Genomic DNA, 21,946 nt, shown 5'->3' on the forward strand with positions numbered 1-21,946 from the left:
GTAATCTGTCTAACCTACCGTAGGAACATGCATTATTATAGGTGCCACAATCTTAAGCTTTTGAAACATTTTTCTTCTTTATTCTTCAGTCAGCCAATCAGCGTACAATGTCTGCATGTCTCCTCTCTGGGATACAATACTGCAGATGGCAATAATAAGTAACCACAGTCATTTCTTATCACAAAGTGTCCTTATTTTTCATTTTGTATGATTACATTTTTTATTCAGAAAAATACATTTTGCCTATGAGAACACTCATGTCTAATCTTCTAAATAACTACTTGTTCATTTTTTCAACAACTGTTATTGTGGTAAAGGAAGATGCACATTATTTTCAATACACTGTATGACTTTGCGTCTAGTTCTCACCATTGATTAGCCTCATGAGTTTGCATTTTCGTGTTTAAGCTTCTACATTACCTCACTAAAATACAATGTCTTTATTAATTATTCAACAATACTTATTGTTTAACCAGAAACATTTGTAAGGTTAGATGTCAGCGATTTATTCAAATTAATACATTTTATGGAACAGATGCCCATGAGAAGGTTAGGAAATATTACACTTCACATTCTTGAGCTCGGCCATTGGTCAATATAAAATTAAATGCAGCTTCTGCTATTCCATCTAAATACGTGTAACTATGGCCGTCTTGTATGTGATTAGTTTAAAGCAATGTTTTTTTTTATGAGGCCAACATGTTAATTCTGCATGTTGATTCTGCATTAGATTTCATGTTGCATTATTTGTGTAATTTCCCCATCTGATGGTTATAGTAACCATTACAAATTCTCCACAAATTGATTATCAGATTTCATTTTCTTCTTCAGTTGAGTCTTTTCTTTTTCTTTCCAAGCTTTCTGACAATTTAAGTCTTTTGCATTTGTTACTAATATGATAATCAATTTCTACTTCTCTCTTTCTTCTTTTATTTCTCTCAATTGTCTTTCTCCTCTCAAGATAACATTTGATAACCTTATAAAAGCTGAACAAGGTCAGAAAGCAAATACTGACTATCAACAGGCACATTATTATTAATTTGAGACTCCCTCCTCCTGCTGTTGAAAACCAATTACCAATAGTAGAAACTCCTCCAACTAAGCTGTCGAAGTCACTGGCAGCTTCCAATTCATGGTTCAGGTCAGAAATATTCTTTGTGTATTCTAAAATCTTCTTACTCTCGTCAGGTATAGCGGGATATAAATGCTGAGCTTTCAGCATTTTGCAGACACCACCTTTACCTTTGAGTAAAATGTCTAATGCTAAAGGGTTATGCAAAACCATGGATCTAATTGCAGCTCATTCAGTATTTACAACTGATAATGCTCCAGGTGTGCTGGCTGCCAATTTGTCTACTACAATTGAACACTTTCTGATTTTCTCGTCATTTAAAACAACTCCCACTGGTGGGATAGTCGCTCCAAAGATGTCTCCAACTATTTGCGTTCCATCCTTCACACTACGTGGGTGTCTGTGTGAAGGTGTCATTATCAAAGCATCTATATTTGGTTACATGGAACATTTTAGGAAATATTAGGTCTAGATAGCATATACCGTGCCATTCAGGTGTGCTGGATAAGCATCCTGTCCACAAATGAAAGAAACTTGAGAAATAACTGTCCCTTCTCCCTGTAAAATGTTTCATTTAGCTCCCATTAGTTTGAATGCGTATTCACAACTGCTAATCCCTGCATGTCATTGTCTAATTTGATTTCTTCTTTTGTAAACTCAAATCTTTTCTTTTTGTCTCCTGCGTAATTTTAAGTTAGGATAAACCATTTTCGTTCTTAACTTACCTTCTTCCTTTTTGCAAACAGTTAGATTGTTTGCATCTGCTTAACTTTATCTATGGGTAGGAATGGAAAGAAATAAGGCCAAGAAATGTCCATTTCTTTTGCCTGTGGGTGTAAATTCATGCTCTTTTTTTAAAGGAACTTTAGAAAGAATCAAATCACAATTGAAATAATAATATTTAAAATCTTCTTGTCTAATTACTAAGCTAAGCAAATTACTACATAAAATCACATATGATAAAGGAATGTGATGGTATGTCCCCACTTCCGTAGCAGGCAAAAGTAAATGGGAACACATAACAATCCTCTGTGTCTGAAGCTTGTGTATACTCTTGCACTAATCTAGAAAAAACATTTATCATGTAATACTTTTTCATGTAATTTACAAATGCAGCCTTCAATCGCTCCTGATCAGTCTCATATGTGTGTGACATATGTGTGTGTAATGGGCATAGATCTTGAGTTGTTTTTTTTAGTTAGTTTTTTCTGCCTCTGGTGTGAGATAACTCATAGCTAATATAATTCTAATGTTACAACAAAAAATGTAATGCCCATAATTATCTTGCAGCTAGCTCTGGTCAAGAAACACAAGTTTGTCAAACGTGAGATATTTTCAAAATGGAAAAGTGTAACAACAAAAATCCCAATAGTTAGATTTTATGTTGTTTTTACAAACAGCTTCTCAATTTCTTTCTTTAGTGTAGTTAGTTTTTCAGCTTTATTTACAGCAATCTTTGCATAGTCATCCTTAACCTTTCCCCACCTTCCTCTAAAATGTTATCCCTACTCTTCTACGGCAACCTTAGGCCTAAGGACATCTTCTTTATTCTTTTACTTAGTAACTTGACAGTCTTTAATTTCAGTCACTATTTCATTCAACAACTTTTCTCAAGATAAGTTTCTCTCAGAAATATTTTCCAGCAACTTTTCCCACATATTATTCTCAGTGTGATATTAAGTGGGTTCAAACAGTTCTTTGCTCAGATCAGCCAAATTAGATATTGGAGCATTCAGGACCTGATTCAGGTAGTAAGATTATTCAGGTGCAGAATACCTCCAGCAAGGTAATCTTGCTCTTTTTGATCTCCATTGTGCCTGTTGATCTTCTTCTGTTTCATATATAGTGCATGACTGTTTCCTCATCAATTATTGGTGGTATGTGTTCAATTGACACACCTGCTCTCAATTTGTTCAGACCATAACTTATTGGCCAAATAAGATTTATGTTGTGACACTTTTCTTGTGACACCTTTCTTGCTTCTTTCTCAATGACATGTCCCCAGTACTGCACATTTCTCTCATAGTACTACAATTTGTTTGAGGACACTTTGGCCCTCATTTTAACATTGACAGTAAATCCCGCTTACCGTTACGGTGACGGTCGCCAACATACTGCCGCTGTGGGGAATATCTGTTCCCCATATTATGACAGAATACTGCCACATACATAAATCCGCCAGCCCAAATGTCAGTGTTAAAGTGGCGGTACCAAAACCCATACCATTACGGCAACAAAACAACACCCATCACATCATGACCCACGAAAAACCACGGCGGACATTCAACGGCGGTAAACCATTGGCGGTACACACTGCCGCTCTAAGAATGGACACCCACATACAAAACAACATTACATTGGCCAATACTAAAAACACACACCTGACACTCATACACACACCACACCCACCCACCAACAGCACCATAAAACACACACCCACATTATCCACAACCCTTTACGAACAACAATTACTGCCAGGATATTGACACGAACAGCACAGAGACAACTAGACACATACACCACATACACCATACATCCCTCACGCACACCACATCACATACCGTACCACATTACTCAACACACTCTTACCAACACACACCACATCATACCCATATTTCACTGAGGAGTTAAGGGTCATGGTGGAGGAAATAGTCAGGGTAGAGCCACAGCTGTTTGGAGCACAGGTACAGCAAATATCCATTGCTAGGAAGATGGGGCTATGGTGGAGAATCGTGAACAGGGTGAACACCATGGGACAGCATCCAAGAACAGGGATCAACATCAGGAAGAGGTGGAATGACCTACAGGGAAAGGTACGTTCCAGGGCAGCAAGGCACCAGTTCGCCATAGAGAGGGCTGGCGGTGGGTCCCCACCTCCTCCCCCACAGCTCACAGCATGGGAGGAGCAAGTCTTGACATTACTCTGCATCCAGAGGGACTCGCTGGAGGAGCCGGGGGACTGGACACTGGTGAGACAATATTTACTACTTATCACCCCCCCATACCTGCATGCCATCACACCACCTCACCCTCACTCCCATCACTCCATTCCATCCCACACACTCACCTACACATCTGACTAACCCCAATGCCAAATCCTACATGCCATACCAATGCATGGACAGCCCTCTCAGCCCTGCATGGACACCCATCACTAAAGCATTCACAGCATAGGGAAACTAACAATCCCACAATACATTACCATACACAAACAAAGGTGGCAGGGCAACAGCAACGATAAAGGGGAAGCCAGGGATGTACAATATGTCACAGACATGAAGCATAATACATCACTCACATCCTCACAGGTGTCCCAGCCAATCCCAGCGTAGAGGAGGTGCCACTACTATCCAGTCCCCGAACAGAAGATGCCCCCAGTGATGACAGTAACTCTGGACTTCAGGCTCTGGACTAACAACCTGGCCCATCAGGGACCACTGGACACTCCAGCCCACTCACAGTCCACCACAGAGCCTCCCCCATCAGTATCCAACACCACAGCACCCACACAGCATACCCACACCTCTGACCCCAGGACACATCAACCAGCAGTGTGCCCACCTGTACAGGGACCCCAGTCCACACCTTGCCCCCAGGACAATCATGGACCTGGGGTCAGTGCAGTGGCAGTGGCACACCATTCAGGGGATACAGGCACAAGGCAACAGAGACACTGGGAGGACCGCAGTGCACCAGGGGGAGGACAGGCCCAGGGAACCGACTCTCCAGGAGGCACTAACCGAGATCCTGGGAGCCTACCAACTTTCCCAGGGCACGATGGGCCAGATCCTTGACAACGTGCAGGAGAACAGGCCGCTGCAGGAGGAACAGTATTAGGGGATCATAGAGGACTTGCAGGCCATCAACACCACCTTGATCTCCATAGCAGGGGTGCTTGCAGGCATGGTCAACATCATGACCCACAGGCCACTAGCACCCCTCCCCCTGCAGAAGGTGAACCACCCCACAAACGTTCCCTGTGACTCAGACAGAAGCCAGAGACACTTGCCAAGACCACCGCCAGGAAATTAGACTCTCCTGATTGTCCCCCTTGTGTCCCACACTGTCACCTTGTCCACTTTGAACTGCCATTGCTCCCCTTCCTATGGCCCCTTGGACACTGGACCTGTGCTACAAACAGACTGGAACAATACCCTGGACTTCCCTCCACCATAACCCCATTCCACTTCACTTTTCCCTCAATTTCATAGCTCTACAGTAAACACCCTTGAACACAACTTGACTACTAATATTTTATGTGTTGAAAATGTGTATTTATGGAAACAGTCACATCTAGTGCAAATGATCTGAACACTGTGAGAGCATAGAAATAATGACCTGTAGGTGTCTGTAGTCATCACATCAGTACACAGTAGCTTTCTCACCAACATCTGTAAAAGGACAAGCCATAGGTGACAGTAAGTTGAGATGCAAAAGCCACACAGAAAACATCAATAGTCAGAGGAATGCTCAGTTCTCACCTGTGTGTCATTGGAAGTATTGACGTATAACTGATGTTCGGTTGTCCTCATCCTCTGCCTCTTCATCCTCACTGTCCTCAGGGTCCACTGCTGCCACAGGGACATCTCCAGTCTCCTCCTCCTCCTGCAGAAAAGGTGCATGCCATCCGAGGGCCAGGTTGTGCAACATGCAGCATGCCACTACTATCTGGCAGACCTTCCCGGGTGAGTAGCACAGGGATCCACCTGTCAGATGGAGGCACCTGAACCTGGCCTTCAGGAGCCCGAAGGTCCTCTCGATGATCCTTCTGGTTCGCCCATGTGCCTCATTATAACGTTCCTCATCCCCTGTCCTGGCATTCCTCACAGGGGTCAGCAGCCACGATAGGTTTGGGTAGCCAGAGTCACCTGCAAGTATTGAGGGACAACATTTAGCCTCACACAATGCTATGGGGATGGCACCTGAAGGCATACACTAACATACAGTGGGTGGGGACCATGGCTCACCTATTAGCCACACCCTGTGCTTCTGTAGTTTGGCCATCACATTTGGGATGCTGCTATTCCTCAGAACAAAGGCGTCATGCACCGACCCAGGATACTTGGCAGTGACGGGGAGATGTACTGGTCCACCAGGCACAGCATTTGCACATTCAGTGAGTGGAAACTCTTACGATTCCTGAACACCTGTTCATTCTGGTGGGGGAACTAACGCAATATGTGTCCGGTCAAACGGCCCAACAATATTGGGGATATGTCCCATTGTATAGAACCCGGCCTTCACAGTGGCCAAATCTTCCACCTGGGGGAAAGCTATGTAGCTGCACATGTGTTTTACCAGGGCAGACAAAACTCTTGCCAGCATGATTGAAAACATTGGCTGTGACATTTCTGCTGCCAAGCCCACTGTCACTTGGAAAGAACCGGTTGACAGGAAATGAGCACTGATGGCACAAGAGGGGGGATCCCAGTCAGATGACGGATAGCAGATGTCAGGTCAGGCTCCAATTGGGCACACAGCTCTGTGATTGTGACCCTGTCCAGTGTATAGGTGAGTATAATGTGCCTGGCCTCCAGTGTAGCCAAGTCCACAAGGGGTCTTTACACGGGGTTTGTCTCCTCTTCCTATTCATCCGCAGCAGTAGGTATCTAAGGGACACAAGAGTGGGTAGGCTATCACAATTTGAACAATGGAACTACCACCTCACTGTACATAGTGCATTTATGAGATGGGACAGTGGGAACGGCGAGGTATGTGCTAATCTAGGCTGTGACACAGTTAAGGTTGATATGGCCATTGTCCACCACCATGAAATGGCGACTGCCTGTCCTGTATGTAGGGACAGGTGGAAGTGAGGTAACTGCGCCAACACTGGGGTTGTGGCGGAAGGCGGTCTTGCAAATCCTCATTGGATAATGCAGGGCCCTAAGGAGTATAGTGGCCAATGGGGATCAGCACCGGCAGTGATGGTGTACACTGCCGCGGACGTGACACCACTTTCCATCAGATTCCTCACTTGTTTCCTGAACTTCAACAGGAGAACACCTATGCTGCGTGTGCTGCTGTGACCTCTGTCTGGAACCTACCATGACCCGTGTGTCTGGGGAAAAGGCCCCTGCCTTCACTGCGGAGCAGTTGGAGCGATTGGCGGATGGGTCCTACCCCAGTAAGGTCTGCTGTATGGGCCTCCAGACCAACAGGTGAGTACACCTTGGAAACAATGCATTTGTGAAGGATACATTGAGATGTGTGTGCAAGCATCATGTCATCGGGGGGATGTCTTGTGGTGGTGAACATAGTGTGTGCTGGGTGATGTGTGTGACAATAGTGATGGAAACGGGATTGGTGGGCCATATGTGTGACAGGCTGGATTGTATATGTAATGGTGTCCTCCTGTCTGTATTACCTCTGCAGGTCAGTGCCCATCAAAAGAAGAGATTATGGTGTGCCATCGCCAAGGATGTGCGGACCCTGGTGGTCTATGGCAGGCGGAGCACCCACTGTCGGAAACGGTGGGATGACCTGAGATGCTGGGCATGGAAGACTGCGGAGGCCCAGCTGGGGATGGCCTCCCAATGAGAAAGGGGTGCCCTTCGGAATCTGACCCCCCTGATGGCCCACATACTGACGGTGGCCTACCCAGAGCTGGATGGGTGCTTGAGGGCATCACAGCAGCCACAAGGGGGTGAGCACAATGAGCATTACTACAATAATTGGTAATTTGGATCCGGGTGGTGGGTGTCAGTTAGTGGGTGCCCCTTAATGCCAGGTCAGACATTGCAGCATGATCCAGTTCAAGGGTAATGGGTGTATGGCAAATGCAGGTAACCTAGCTTTTTAGCATTCCATGTCAGTCAGGGCTTTGTGGGTCCCAGGAGGGGTGCAGTTGGCGGCGGTGTGTGGATCTCATCTTGCCGTAGCATCCAGTCAAATCACTGGCAGTGTGATGCATAGTGCTTAATCCTGATCCCTGTGTATGACGGTGCTGTGTATGCCAACCTTGGTGTTGGTGCAGTAATTGACCCAGTGTTTCCTTTCTCTCTCTCCCCCCTTTTATGGATGAGCGCAAAGCGCTCCATCCCATGCTGTAATCTCTCTTTGGGATTCTAACCATGCCCATGTCACGTCAGTCACTTTCATTGGTTCGTTGGCTTCCCTTTTAAAATCTGCTTGCTTTCATTTGTAAAGGCATGCATACGTCATGAATTTTCCGTTGTTTAGCCCCGGCACCGCACCGGTAAACTACTGAAACCATTCAAGGCTCGATGTTTTCAGCATGGTTTCTGGACTACTTTATCTTTTTATTTTCCACGCAGCACAAGCGCAATCACGCTCGGTTTTTCCGTTTTCAATTTCAGCGTAATCGTGCTGTGTTTTTTTTGTTTGTAATTTGTGTGGCAGGAAAAGTCCAGTTAGGAGTTTACAACGCTAATAGCTCTAATTTGAGCAAATGTAAGACCCGTTGCATTCCAAATGCTTGTTTCGTCTGTCATCCTGTCCATGTGTGCATTAGCATCATCTGGCAGAGGAGCAGAGGCACCAGCAACAGAGGGAGCTGCATCCCACAGGACCCTGGAGGCAGAGTCCAATGATGCCGAGGGAACCAGTAGGACGGAGGCTGAGGGGAGCACCACAGCAGAGACAGGAGGTGACAACACAGACTCTGCAACCTCCTCCGATGGAAGCTCCCTGGTTGTGGCGGACACCTCTGTGACCACCCCAGCTGCAGGTACAGCTGCCACACCCGTACCAGCACCGCCCTCCCAGTAGCCCCTCAGCTAGTTGCCTGTGCCCGCTCACCCAGGAGGGTGGGCATCTCCTTCGCCCCAGGCATCTCATGCCCTGCCCCAGTGAGCCCTGTTGCCCTGAGTGAGGAGGTTATTGACCTTCTGAGATCCATCTCTGTAGGGCAGTCAACATTGTGAATGCCATCTAGGGGCTGGCATCCAAGATGCAGCAATGCATTCCTGGAGGGCATCCACAGTGGATTGTCAGCCCAACAGAGATCGATTCAGCACTCACACACCCAACGGCCATCCACTTCACATCAGAACACTGCCCATGCAGCTTGCACCCAAGTCCAGCAGACATACACCTCCAACAACCACTCCCTCAACCTCCACTCCCATCCCTCCTCCCTCTTCCCTCATCCCGCCTCACTGTCCCAAGAAGCTTTTCCTTGCCCAACTTGACCTCTTCCCTCCCCCCCCATCTTACCTGTAAGAGCAGGGTCCCAACGTCCCAGCCCAGCACCTCAGCAAAACAGTCCACGTGGATAGTGGAGGCACCTCCTAGTTGTGGTGGCAAGACACTGAAGGATCCCACTCCACCAGCCAGGAAGGTAAAGGATCCCACACCTCCTGCCATGAAGGGGAAGAAGCCCTCAACTCCTGCCATGAAGGGGATGTAGCCCGCACCTCCTGCCATGAAGGGGAAGAAGCCCTCGACTCCTGCCAGGAAGGCTAAGGAGCCTGCACATCCTGCTATGAAGGGTAACACACCCTCAACCTCTGCCAGGAAGGCTAAGGATCCCACACCTCCTGCCATGAAGGGGAAGAAGCTCTTGACTCCAGCAGAGGCTGTCAGAGTGACACCACCACCAGTGCTCATGGAGTCCTCACCGCCAGCTGAGGAAGTGCAGCCTACTCCTCCTGAAGAGGCTGCCCAGGAGACACCTTCACCTGCTGTGACAGTTCAGCCCTCACCTCCAGCAGAGGCTGCCCAGGAGGCACCTTCACCTGCTGACACAGTACAGCCCTCACCTCCTGCAGAGGCTGTCAGGGTGGCACCACCACCACCAGTGGTCACGGAGCCCTCACTGCCAGCTGAGGAAGTGCAGCCTACTCCTCCTTCAGAGGCTGCCCAGGAGGCACCTTAACCTGCTGAGATAATGCAGCCCTCACCTCCAGACGAGTCTGCCCAGGAGGTATCTTCACCTGCTCAGACAGTGCAGCCCTCACCTCCAGATGACACCGTGCAGCCCTCACCACCAGTGGAGGACATGTAGGGCACCCTCCAGGGACTGCTATACAAGGCCCCTCCACCAGAAGCAGTGGGCATGCTCCCCACCTGGGAGACTGTGACCTTGCACTCCCCAGCAGTGAGAAATTGGCATGGATCCCCCTCCAGAACAAGTGGGCATGTTCCCCACCTGAGAGACTGTGACCCTACACTCCCCAGCAGAGGGGAATGGGCATGGAGCCCCTTCCAGAAGCAGTGGGTATGTTCCCCACCTTAGAGACTGTGACCTCGCACTCCCAGCAGTGAGAAAATGGGCATGGAGCCACCTCCAGAACCAGTGGGCATGTTCCCCACCTGATAGACTGTGACCTTGCACCCCCTAGCAGAGAGAAATGGGCATGGAGTCCCCTCCAGAACCAGTGGGCATGTTCTCCTCCTAAGAGACTGTGACCTTGCACTCCCCAACACAGAGAAATGGGCATAAAGCCTCCTCCATAACCAATGGGCCTGTTCCCCACCTGAGAGACTGTGAACTTGCACTCCCAGCAGAGGGATATGGGCATGAAGCCCCCTCCAGAACCAGGGGGCATGTTCCCCACCTGAGATACTGTGAACTTGCACTCCCCAGCAGTGAGAAATGGGCATGGAGCCCCTTAGAGAACCAGTGGGCATGTTCCCGTATTTGGCTGAGGTGCCCACCACCCCTCATCCCCCTGAGGTCCCTGCCCACTTGCAAACTGATGCCCCTGCGGAGTTCTATCTGAATGATGTAAGGATTCAAACTGGGTGTTGGTCTGTGCCCTGTGGCCATGTTGGCCCTTAGTACTTTGGACTGGGCATTGGCCATTTGTGTACATTTGTACATATCTGTTTTTCTTAGAATTGGTTCATTTGGTAGCTGTTCACAATCAATACATTCTCATTATTACATTTTTGTTGTCCTTGCATTATTATGCTGTGTGGTGTGTGCCATTGTTTTTCGTCTGTAGCTGGTTGTGTGTATTGTGTGTGTGTCGGGTGTGTGTCGTGCGTGTGTGTGTCACTCTCCTTTTCCTCCCTCCCTCCTTTGTGTGCTAGGCGGCTGTACTCACCGTCGTTGTCTTCGTCGCCGTTGGTGTTCCAGGTGGAGCATGGCATAGATGAGCATGGGGAGACTTGCAGTTCCGGTTCCATGGCGGCTTTGTACTTCTCTGTGTCTCCGATGGTGAGTCTTTGGTCTTCTGTGATGTGTTTCCGCAAGGCTTTTGATGGCGTTGGTACCGTCCTAGAAATCGTGGCGATTTCCTTTGTCATGAAATGGTGGGCTGTACTTTGTCTTCCACCTTGCTGTTGAGGGCTACCGCCGTGGTCAGTGGTGTTAACGCCCTGACGGATGGCTGTCTATGGGAGTTCTCACCGCCATGGTCATAATTTGGTGGAGCTCTCATTGCCATGGTCATAATTTGGCGGTAATTACCGCCAGCCTGTTGGCGGTATTACCGCCACTTTATCACTCATCGCCAGTGTCCTAATGAGGGCCTTTATGTCTGTTTTCAGCAAGATGATTCAGCAGGGTATTGGTATCCTGTTTACCTGCTTCTTGAGTCCTCAATGTCACAAGTAGGTCCTCAAAGTACTATATCAAGACTGAATCACAGGGCACCTATAAGGATTTAAGATTCTTCTTTAGAATCTGATCAAAAATGGAAGGACTTTAGGTATACTCTTGTGGAACTTTACACCAGGTGTAAGGAAATGCCTCCTTGACATGGTTACCACCTGACTTTTTGCCTTTTGTTGATGTCAGTTATGATTGAAAGTGTGCTGGGGCCCTGCTAACCAGGCCCCAGCACCAGTGGTCTTGCCCTAAACTGTACCTTTGTTCCCACAATTGGCACAGCTCTGGCACACAGATAAGTCCCTTGTAAATGGTACTCCTGGTACCAAGGGCCCTGATGCCAGGGAAGGTCTCTAAGGGCTGGAGCATGTCTTATGCCACCCTGGGGACCCCTCACTCAGCACAAGCACACTGCCTCACAGCTTGTGTGTGCTGGTGGGGAGAAAATGACTAAGTCGACATGGCACTCCCCCTCAGAGTGCCATGCCCACCTCACACTGCCTGTGGCATAGGTAAGTCACCCCTCTAGCAGGCCTTATAGCCCTAAGACAGGGTGCACTATACCACAGGTGAGGTCATATGTGCATGAGCACTAGGCCCTTACAATGTCTAAGCAAAACCTTAGACATTGTAAGTGCAGGGTAGCCATAAAAAGTATATGGTCTGGGAGTTTGTCAAACATGAACTCCACAGTTCCAGTATGGCTACACTGAAATCTGGGAAATTTGGTATCAAACTTCTCAGCACAATAAATGCACACTGATGCCAGTGTGGAATCTATTGTAAAATGCACCCAGAGGGCATCTTAGAGATGCCCCCTGAATACCAGTCTGACTCCTAGTGCTAGGCCTACCAGTTTCTGCTAGCCTGCCACAACCAGACGAGTTTCTGGCCACATGGGGAGAGTGCCTTTGTCACTCTGTGGCCAGGAACAAAGCCTGTACTGGGTGGAGGTGCTTCTCACCTCCCCCTGTAGGAACTGTAACACCTGGCGGTGAGCCTCAAAGGCTCATGCCTTTTGTTACAGCACCCCAGGGCATCCCAGCTAGTGGAGATGCCCTCCCCTCCAGCCACTGCCCCCACTTTTGGCGCAAGGCTGGAGGAGACAATGAGGCAGCTAAGGTGTCCTGAGCTGAGGTGACCCCTGCCTTTAGAAATCCTCCATCTTGAGATTGGAGGATTCCCCCAATAGGATTAGGGATGTGCTCCTCTCCCCTCAGGGAGAAGGCACAAAGAGGGTGTAGCCACCCTCCAGGACAGTAGACATTGGCTACTGCCCTCCTGACCTAAACATGCCCCTAAATCTAGTATTTAGGGGTGACCCAGAACCCAGGAAATCAGATTCCTGCAACCTACAACAAGAAGAAGGACTGCTGACCTGAAAGCCCTGCATAGACGATGGAGACGACAACTGACTTAGCCCCAGCCCAACCGGCTTGTCTCCAGACTCAAAGAACCTGCACAGCGATGCATCCGACAGGGACCAGCGACCTCTGAAGCCTCAGAGGACTGCCCTGAACCGAAGGACCAAGAAACTCCAGAGAACAGCGGCACTGTTCAAAAACAGCAACAACTTTGCAACTTTTTAGTAATTTTCAAAGACCTCACTCTTCCCGCTGGAAGCGTGAGACTTCACACTCTGCACCCGATGCCCCCGGCTCGAGCCTCAGAGAACTAACACTGCAGAGAGGACTCCCAGGTGACTGCAACTACGTGAGTAACCTGAGACGACCCCTCTTCCCCCACAGCGACGCATGCAGAGAGGATCCAGAGGCTCCCCCTGACTGCAACTGCCTGGAACAAAGAAACCAATGCCTGGACCAAGCACTGCACCCGCAGCCCCCAGGATCAAAAGGAACCGAACTACAGTGCAGGAGTGACCATCAGGCGACCCTCTGCCTAGCCCAGTGAGTGGCTGGCCCGAGAAGCCCCCCCTATGGCCTGCCTGTACCGCTAGAGTGACCCCCGGGTCCCTCCATTGACTTCCATTGAAAACCCAACTCCTGCTAAGCACACTGCACCTGGCCGCCCCTGTGCTGCTGAGGGTGTGTTCTGTGTGCCTGTTTGTGCCCCCCCTAGTGCTCTACAAAAAACCCCTGGTGTGCCCTCTGAAGACGCAGGTACTTACCTGTTGGCAGACTGGAACCGGAGTACCCTTATTCTCCGTAGGCACCTATATGTTTTGGGCCCTCCTTTGACCTCTGCTCCTGATTGGCCCTGTGTTGCTGGTGCGGTGGCTTTGGGGTTGCCTTGAACCCCCAACGGTGGGCTGCCTGTGCCTAGGAAACTGAACTTGCAAGTGCTTTACTTACCTGAGAAATTAACCAATACTTACCTCCCCCAGGAACTATTGATTTTTGCAGTGTCCACTTTCAAAATAGCTTATTGCAATTTTAACCTATTCTGTGTATGTTACTGCTCTAATTCAAAGTTCCTTACTTACCTGTGTGGAGTACCTTGCATTTTATGTATTTACTTCAAATCTTGAATCTTGGGTTCTAAAATAAATTAAGAAAATATATTTTTCTGTATAAAAACTATTGGCCTGGAGTTAAGTCTTTGAGTGTGTGTTCCTCATTTATTGCCTGTGTGTGTACAACAAATGCTTAACACTACCCTCTGATAAGCTGACTGCTCGAACTACACTACCACAAAATGGAGCATTAGAATTATCTAATTTTGCCACTATCAACCTCTAAGGGGAACCCTTGGACTCTGTGCACACTATCTCTCACTTTGAGATAGTATATGCAGAGCTAACTGCCTACACCAGGTTAAAATTCTCTCTTGAAACATGAAAGAGAATAAGAAATGTCTTCATGCAATTGTACCAAAAAGAAAGGTGGGCAGAGATCCAGAATTGTAAATCATTCTGCAGTGCACATAATTTGGAAAAGGATGGTGGCTGGATTTGGTACTATGGAACACAAATGTTATTAATTTTTCAAAGGTCCTACACTATTCTGTATTCACCATTGGGTTTCTGTATGCCCACTGTTAGGGTATTATAAAGGCTCCTAATGATCTCTCCCAGGATGCTTTTTCTCAACATGTCTTCAGTTATGGTGTTATCCCTGCCACTGTGTCTGGCTTCAAATTGTATGGTGGTGTTCTTGGAAAAAATGTGTTTGATTTTACTGTGATGCACACATGTTTTCTACGTTTTATTAGTCCAATGTTTTTTCCTAAAAGATCCCGTACTTCTGGATTCACAGTCTCTCTACAAACAGAGGGCTATTCTTGCACTGTCCTCACTGGATATAATCCTACAGTTTCCTGTTGGGCTAACTTAAAAGTGACATACTCATTAAATGTTTGAATTCAACACCATCCAGTATACAGTATGCTGTGCAATTTAACATGCACAATAAATCTCCTCCTAGCAGGTTTACAAGACTTGAATCACACACCATGAACCAGTGTTTTTATTTAAATGAACCTATTTTTACTGGGAATTTTTCTGAAACTGGATTTGTGATCTGTTGATTTGTAACTCTTACAACTTTGATATTCTTTCCCGAGAGGGGTAGGTTTGGAACTTCCTCTGCTCTAATAGTGTAATGGGTAGCACCAGTATCAATCAAAAATGATACCTCACCTTCTGCGGATGGACCATTCTGGTCTACCTCTAAGATTGCAGCAAGACAGCAGTCTTCCTCCCCGCAAGGCATCATCGTTGTGAATTGTCAGAGCCAAAGATGTTACGGTCCAGCTCAGGGAATTGTTGAAATTGGTTCTGATTCTGGAATGGGTTTGCGTTTGCTCTGAGCATCTGATTCATATTAAATCTGGGGTCACCCATCTTCTGTGTGGTCATTGGTGCTTGCAGGACTTCCATCCTTGGATCCTCTGTTTGCATCGGCATTTGCTGAACGAGTACATTCTGCATTTGCATTTGTTTCCCTCCTTGCATATGATTAACTCAATTCACTCTATCTGGATTCAGTGTACTCCCTCTTCCAATGCCTGATCTTGGTACAAAAATGACAAGGAGTTGTTATCTTCAACGTTATCAGAATTTGTGTTTAATCGGAATTCCTTAACCTTTCCTGTGGAACCATCATATCCCCTGAACACCTTGCATTGCAGCTTGAAAACCAACACCCTGAATTCCACCGAAGTTCCCTATAAATGACTGACTCTGAATACTTTCCAGTGCCAATTTCATCTGAGCCAACATAAACTTCTCCTTATGCTTCCTCTGTTTCATTTCTTGCTCATCGCTACACTATTTTGCATACCTCAGGGTCTCATCTAATGGCCTTGTCTACCAGCATAGTACACTCTTATGTAAATGTTGCCTGATCTCTGATCTCAATCCAATAACAAACTGTGTCTCAAAGAAACCCATATCACCTTGATCTAGTTGTGACTGATCATTATGCCGCTGAAAGGTTTTCAACAATCTCTCAATATTTATGCACTGACTCTTTTGGCTGTTGTTGAATTCTCTTTATCAAAGAAGATATTCAAATCCTTCCATGGAAACCTTAACAAATCTTTCAACCTGTGTATACCATTGCATAGGATTCTCTATTCTTTTTTAAAATTATTAATAAATGCTTCAAGATCTCCCCTAGTCCATTGCACATGAACATACAGTACACCTGGTATCTCTCATTGGATAAGCTGAAGCTCATTGTTCAACTGGAGGACCTGGAGATGGTTTACCATTTACTCCAGCTGCCTTTTCCTGTTTCTTCATCTTTTCATGTTTCTTGGCCTATTTACTATCTAATTTTTAAAATGTACTTCATTTGTGAATGCATTTTACTAATTCAGTAATGTGTAATCACATTCCTGAAGAATGAATTGTCTCAATGGCTTCACCATCCAGTTGTATCCTGTAACTTCTCTGTAATGGTTGACTCTTTGAGAGATCAAATTAAAGTTTGTTCACCAGTTCAGTTAATTTATCAGGTGTAGTAGCAGCATGCCTTGTAATTTCTTTTCATATGTAGACTGATTATTTTTCTTGGTACTGGTTCACATGCTCAAAATCTAAACTTCCCCTGATTATTTCCTCTAGTTACACCTTTAATCTTGGGACATTTAATGGTCACTCCTTCTGTGCCTCTTGTATGGCGAGAACCTGATGTTATGTAGTTCCTGTCTTTTAATTTTCTACTGGTTCTTCAAACCATAGGGGAAAATCCCATCTTCAAAAAAATGTGTCTCTCCCTTGGCTAAAGGTGTTATAAGGGCAATTCTCTTCACCTCCCTCAATGACTAAATAGTTTGTGGTGGTGTCCAAGCAACAATCTGTGAGTTTTGCGAAGTTGGGATAAATCCTGTGGCAGATGCTTGTCCAACAGCTCCTTAAGTTACAGTATTTTGGACAATATTAATCAGAGCAGTTGCTTTACAAATCTCTAATGACTGTACTGTTCTAACTCTAGTAAGAGGTCTGTTACAGTTACAATCGAAGCAGTAACACATGGAGGCATCAGTGTTGTGACATTGTCAACTCGAGTGGGCACAGTATTTGTAATAACAGGTTGTACAATGACTGTGTCATAACAGGCTGTGTAATTAGTAATGGTCTCTCAATTTCCATTGCATTTGGCTCAACAGGGGCTGTAGCCACTGTCACATTAGATGTTGGAATACTCTCAGTATCAAGAGCCACATAAGGTGGTGGATGCGAAGCCATTGATTTGTTCAAAATGTCACCCCCTGAATCACTTTCGGAGTCTAATTTCTTTCCGTCTTTTTCATTTTGATTTCCCTTAGCTTCTGACTTTGTTGGTTTGTCAGGCTTTTCAGATTTCTTATAGGTAATTGCTGGATATAATCTAGTTCCCTCAACTATAACTTTCCTCTAGCTCTGTTGTTGTTAATCCCATCAAGCATCTGCATTATTACGCATTACTCTTTTTACCTTATTCTTGTATTTCCCTCTCTCCTTAGCATGAGCAACCTTCTTCCAAGCACATAATGCCTCATATTGGGTAGGTTCACAAAGTTTTTCCCTCAACCTATCAATAATTCTATTCTCAAATGTACCATATTTTGGGAAGCTCAAAGGGCCTTTCCTGGTCAGTGATCTTGCACCATTGACGAAGCCACAAATATGTGTATCCCTGTCATATAATGTGCTGGTGTACCCTCAGGAGGCACCTCTTTACCTTCCCCTACCAGAATTGTCACACCCCCTCTCACCAAGCCTTTAAAAGATTTTATACATTTCATGTTTCTGAATTAATGAACAATATTTTGAACAATTCAATTCAAATCACAAATGTTTTGATTCACAAATGTTTTGATTCCGTTCTGTATATGTTAATTTCTTAATTAGCGCTTCTTCCAATCACAGTGCGGCACTTCACCCCAACTGACCAATCCCAGTGCAGAATAAATTACGTAACAACTCACTCCTTGAAGTGGCTTACCCTCCTTTACAATTTTCTCGTGAAAACAATGCTATAATTCTATAACTGTATGCAATATAAAATAACATTCTTTGTCTGCTCCTCTAAAAAAAAAAAAAGGCAATTCAGTAACTGGAGTATTCAGGTTTTTACACCCTTTGACTTTTTGCAATCAGGAAGAGTTTCCATACTTGCAAATGAAATCTCAACCAGCAGGAAATCACCTGAATCAATGCAACTTCACCTTTGCGCATCAGGGTCAGCTAAAATTGATCACTATTAGTACAATCAAAACTAATTATTACAGTCCCTATCTCAATTGTGCAGCCAACAGTACCTCATGACCTGCACCACAAATTTGCAGCAGACAAGAAAGCCATAAAACAACTCTTATTTATCTTTATCTATCCCGGGATCTTGGCCTACTTCTTAGTCCAATAACCGCTTCAACTTCTTGACAATGAACACACATAATCAAAAATCTCAATAATCAAAACAATTGCAACGCATGAGCCTATTGATACTCATACCTCCAGTTCTGCAACCACCTTCGAAACTGCAATCTGCCAATTTTCAAAATTCAAGCTTTGGGACATAGGCATCTCTCTAAATTAGGGCAATTGATTACAGCTGCTCTTTGTCATAATATAAACCGTCCTCTCACTACCAACTTTGCTGGAGCGCTGGGACATTGGTTCACAATTACCAGTTCATGGGAAAGTCTTACCAACTTGTCAAGGTGACATCCCAGCTGCTAGGCCAAATAGATATTTGACGTTAGTTGAAATTAACCAGGAGCTGTGTATAAATTACAATCTAACTAGACGAGGGTGAATACTAACGAGTAACTGGCCCTCTCTCTCACAAAATCCCCCCGATTAATCCCGATACACGGTGCCTCTAACTCGGGCTTCACCCCCATTAAACCCCATACGATAACTGAAAGTTATTCGACATCCAAAGATTAGTAGTGGCACACGTTTATATCATAAGACAATTACAAAATAATAGCATATGTCAAAACAAAGTCCATAATATATCTATCACCAACAATGAAAACAAAATGTTTATTTCTATATGGATTATTGTGTTCCAAATGAAAATGACATCTCCAATCTACCAAAGATGAGCAATTGTGTTCCAAACGAAATCCACATTCTCAATGTTCAAAAGTAGTTCCAAATTCCACATTGTTCTTCAAAAGTAAATCAAATTTCTGAACTTCGAGAATGTCCTTAAACTCCACTGGCTTGTCAACACGTGTTTCGTCCGGGGATTACCCCTAGACTTCCTCAGGACCTCCTATAACAACATTCCCATATATATCAAATCATTAAAACATATAGGTTATAATTAAAATCCCACCTTTCTTAGTGAATAACAAAATGTACATGCTTTTTAGTGGAAACCGTACCCCAATGCATTATGTGTCCCTGGCATTATCCATTATCTGTTCTTACTCTTATAAATCCTATTATTGTGTAAAATACTCAAATAGTGAGAATAGCGGAGGCACTTTTCAGTAACTTGAATAGTGGATATACAGTGCGGCAGGCAACTAGCAGTGGAATCCGTAGGAACAAGGAGGGTCTTAGGGACAAATTCGTTAGATTAGAGAAGTTGAAGAAAAATGAAATGTCTAGATGGTGGGATGCAGTCACACTTAAGCAATACAAGGAATTAGATAGAATACCCAGGGGCTTACGTTCACATATTCTTCCTACATACGAGGACCTAGATCTTCTGGTGAGGTGGGAGGATGAATTAAAATCAAATTCAATTAAACTCATGGATATTTTAATAGAAAGCGCGGAAAGAAAAGTTGTTAAACTACAATCTGAAATTGAAATATTAGAAAAAGAGATAAGTGATTTGAATTTGAAAGAAGCTCCAGAAAAGAACGATGGAATTTTAAATGATGTGATTATGAAATTTCAAGATGAGATCAAGCATAGAAAAGCTAGGAAATTGAAGAGAGATGAATTGGATTATTCGAATGGCAGAGTATTCACCTTCTCACGTAAATATGACCACCTAATAAGGAATGTGGTATCCACAGCTGAGTCTACGAATTCGTTAGACTCTGTGACAACATCTAGAAGTAGTTTGACAACCAGCGCAAGTGATACAGAGGGAATTGAAGCACGTACCAGATCAGATACGCAAGGTGGGGCTTTTTTACAGGAGCTAAAGAGAATAAAACAGGGAAATTGAGAACAGAATCAAAAAAGAAATTGGGGAGGAAGACAAGAAGAGGGAAAAGAGGAAGGAAAAGTCGAAACATACTTGGGCATAAAAACGAGATCACGGGACAAAAATACATAAGTATGTATGCAGAGACTGAGAACAATGTGGTTAACCTGTCTGGTAAAGAGTTATCATGTGATATGTTGCAACTTTTGAATAAAGGATTAGGATTCTGCCCAATATCTCTGGGTGACACATGTAAATCTAAAATTAATTTATTAAAATTTGTTAGAAAGTTCAAATTGAAAAAATATTTTGACACACAAGTGACAACAGCAGGGGTAGCCTCACAAGCTAGACCGACTTACAGTGAACTATCGATACAGGATGTGTATGATACTGTGGCATTGATGTCCATTACAGACTATGAAGAGTATCCAACAACCACTTCATCAGTGTTACATGACTTGAACGTATTATCTGATGCACATGTCACAAGTGGACTTAGATAAAAGATCCACTTGGACACCGGGATTGGCAATGGACAACAATATTGAGACATTTTTCTAATTGGTGTGGCACGATATGGACAAAGAGCGGATGAAGAAGAAGCAATGGGGAAAACGCAATTTGAAGCATGAAGAGTATATTGCATTGAAAACTCTCAAATCTGATGAAGACCTAATCATTAAAAGAGCAGACAAGGGTGGGAATATAGTGGTGATGAACCGTGTAGATTATGAAAATGAGATTTACACACAACTAAGTGACACCAATTGTTATGAAAAGCTTTCATATAATCCGGTATCAGTAGTAACGGATAAAATAAATGGACTATTAAAAAGCTGGCAGGATAAGAACTTAATGGATGAGGAAGAATATCTATATTTACAGGTACGTCGTCCTAAATTTCCATGCTTGTACACACTGCCTAAAATACACAAACAGTCTGAATTTCCACCAGGAAGACCGATAGTTTCGGGTATGGGGGTCCCACTGAGAGATTATCGGTATTTGTGGACATTATTTTGCAACCCTTTGTATGCAATTTGCCTTCATATATAAAGGACACAAAACACATACTGAGTTTGTTATCAGATATTCAGTGGGAACCGGGTATGATCATGGTGACTTTGGATGTGGTAGCATTGTACACTTCTATACAACATGAATGTGGAATCAAAGCAAATGAAAATATTCTTAATAGAAGATCAGCTAGTTTGATGGAACACACGCATATGATACTAAGTATGATTGACTTTATTTTGAATAACAACTATTTTCTTTTCAAGAGAGATTGGTATAAACAAAAACAGGGGGTTGGAATGGGTTCTAGATACTCTCCCTCATACGCGAACCTGTTTATGGGGTGGTTTGAGGAGAACTGGGTGTGGGGTCCGGGGGGCAGCCTCATGGCAGACACGCAACTTATATTGGGGAAGATACATCGATGATTGTTTTATGTTATGGACAGGAGATGTGGAAACATTAGAGAATTTTTGTAACTATCTTAACAACAATGAGGTAAATATCAAATTTACACACAAATACATTACAACTTGTATAGAAGTTTTTAGATGTTGAATTGTTTGTGGAAAATAACAAGATAGAGAGCAGGTTATACCGAAAACCAACTTCATGTAATACCTTGTTATACGCAACTAGTGCGCATCCCAAACATCAAAAGAGGCTATACCATTAGGAGAAATGGTTAGAGCGAGACGAAACTGCAGCAGAAATTTTGATTTTCGTAAGGCTATTGAAGACATGGGACTTAGATTTACTGTCAGAGGTTAC

This window comes from Pleurodeles waltl, chromosome 1_1 (assembly GCF_031143425.1).
Source record: "Pleurodeles waltl isolate 20211129_DDA chromosome 1_1, aPleWal1.hap1.20221129, whole genome shotgun sequence".
NCBI lineage: Eukaryota > Metazoa > Chordata > Amphibia > Caudata > Salamandridae > Pleurodeles > Pleurodeles waltl.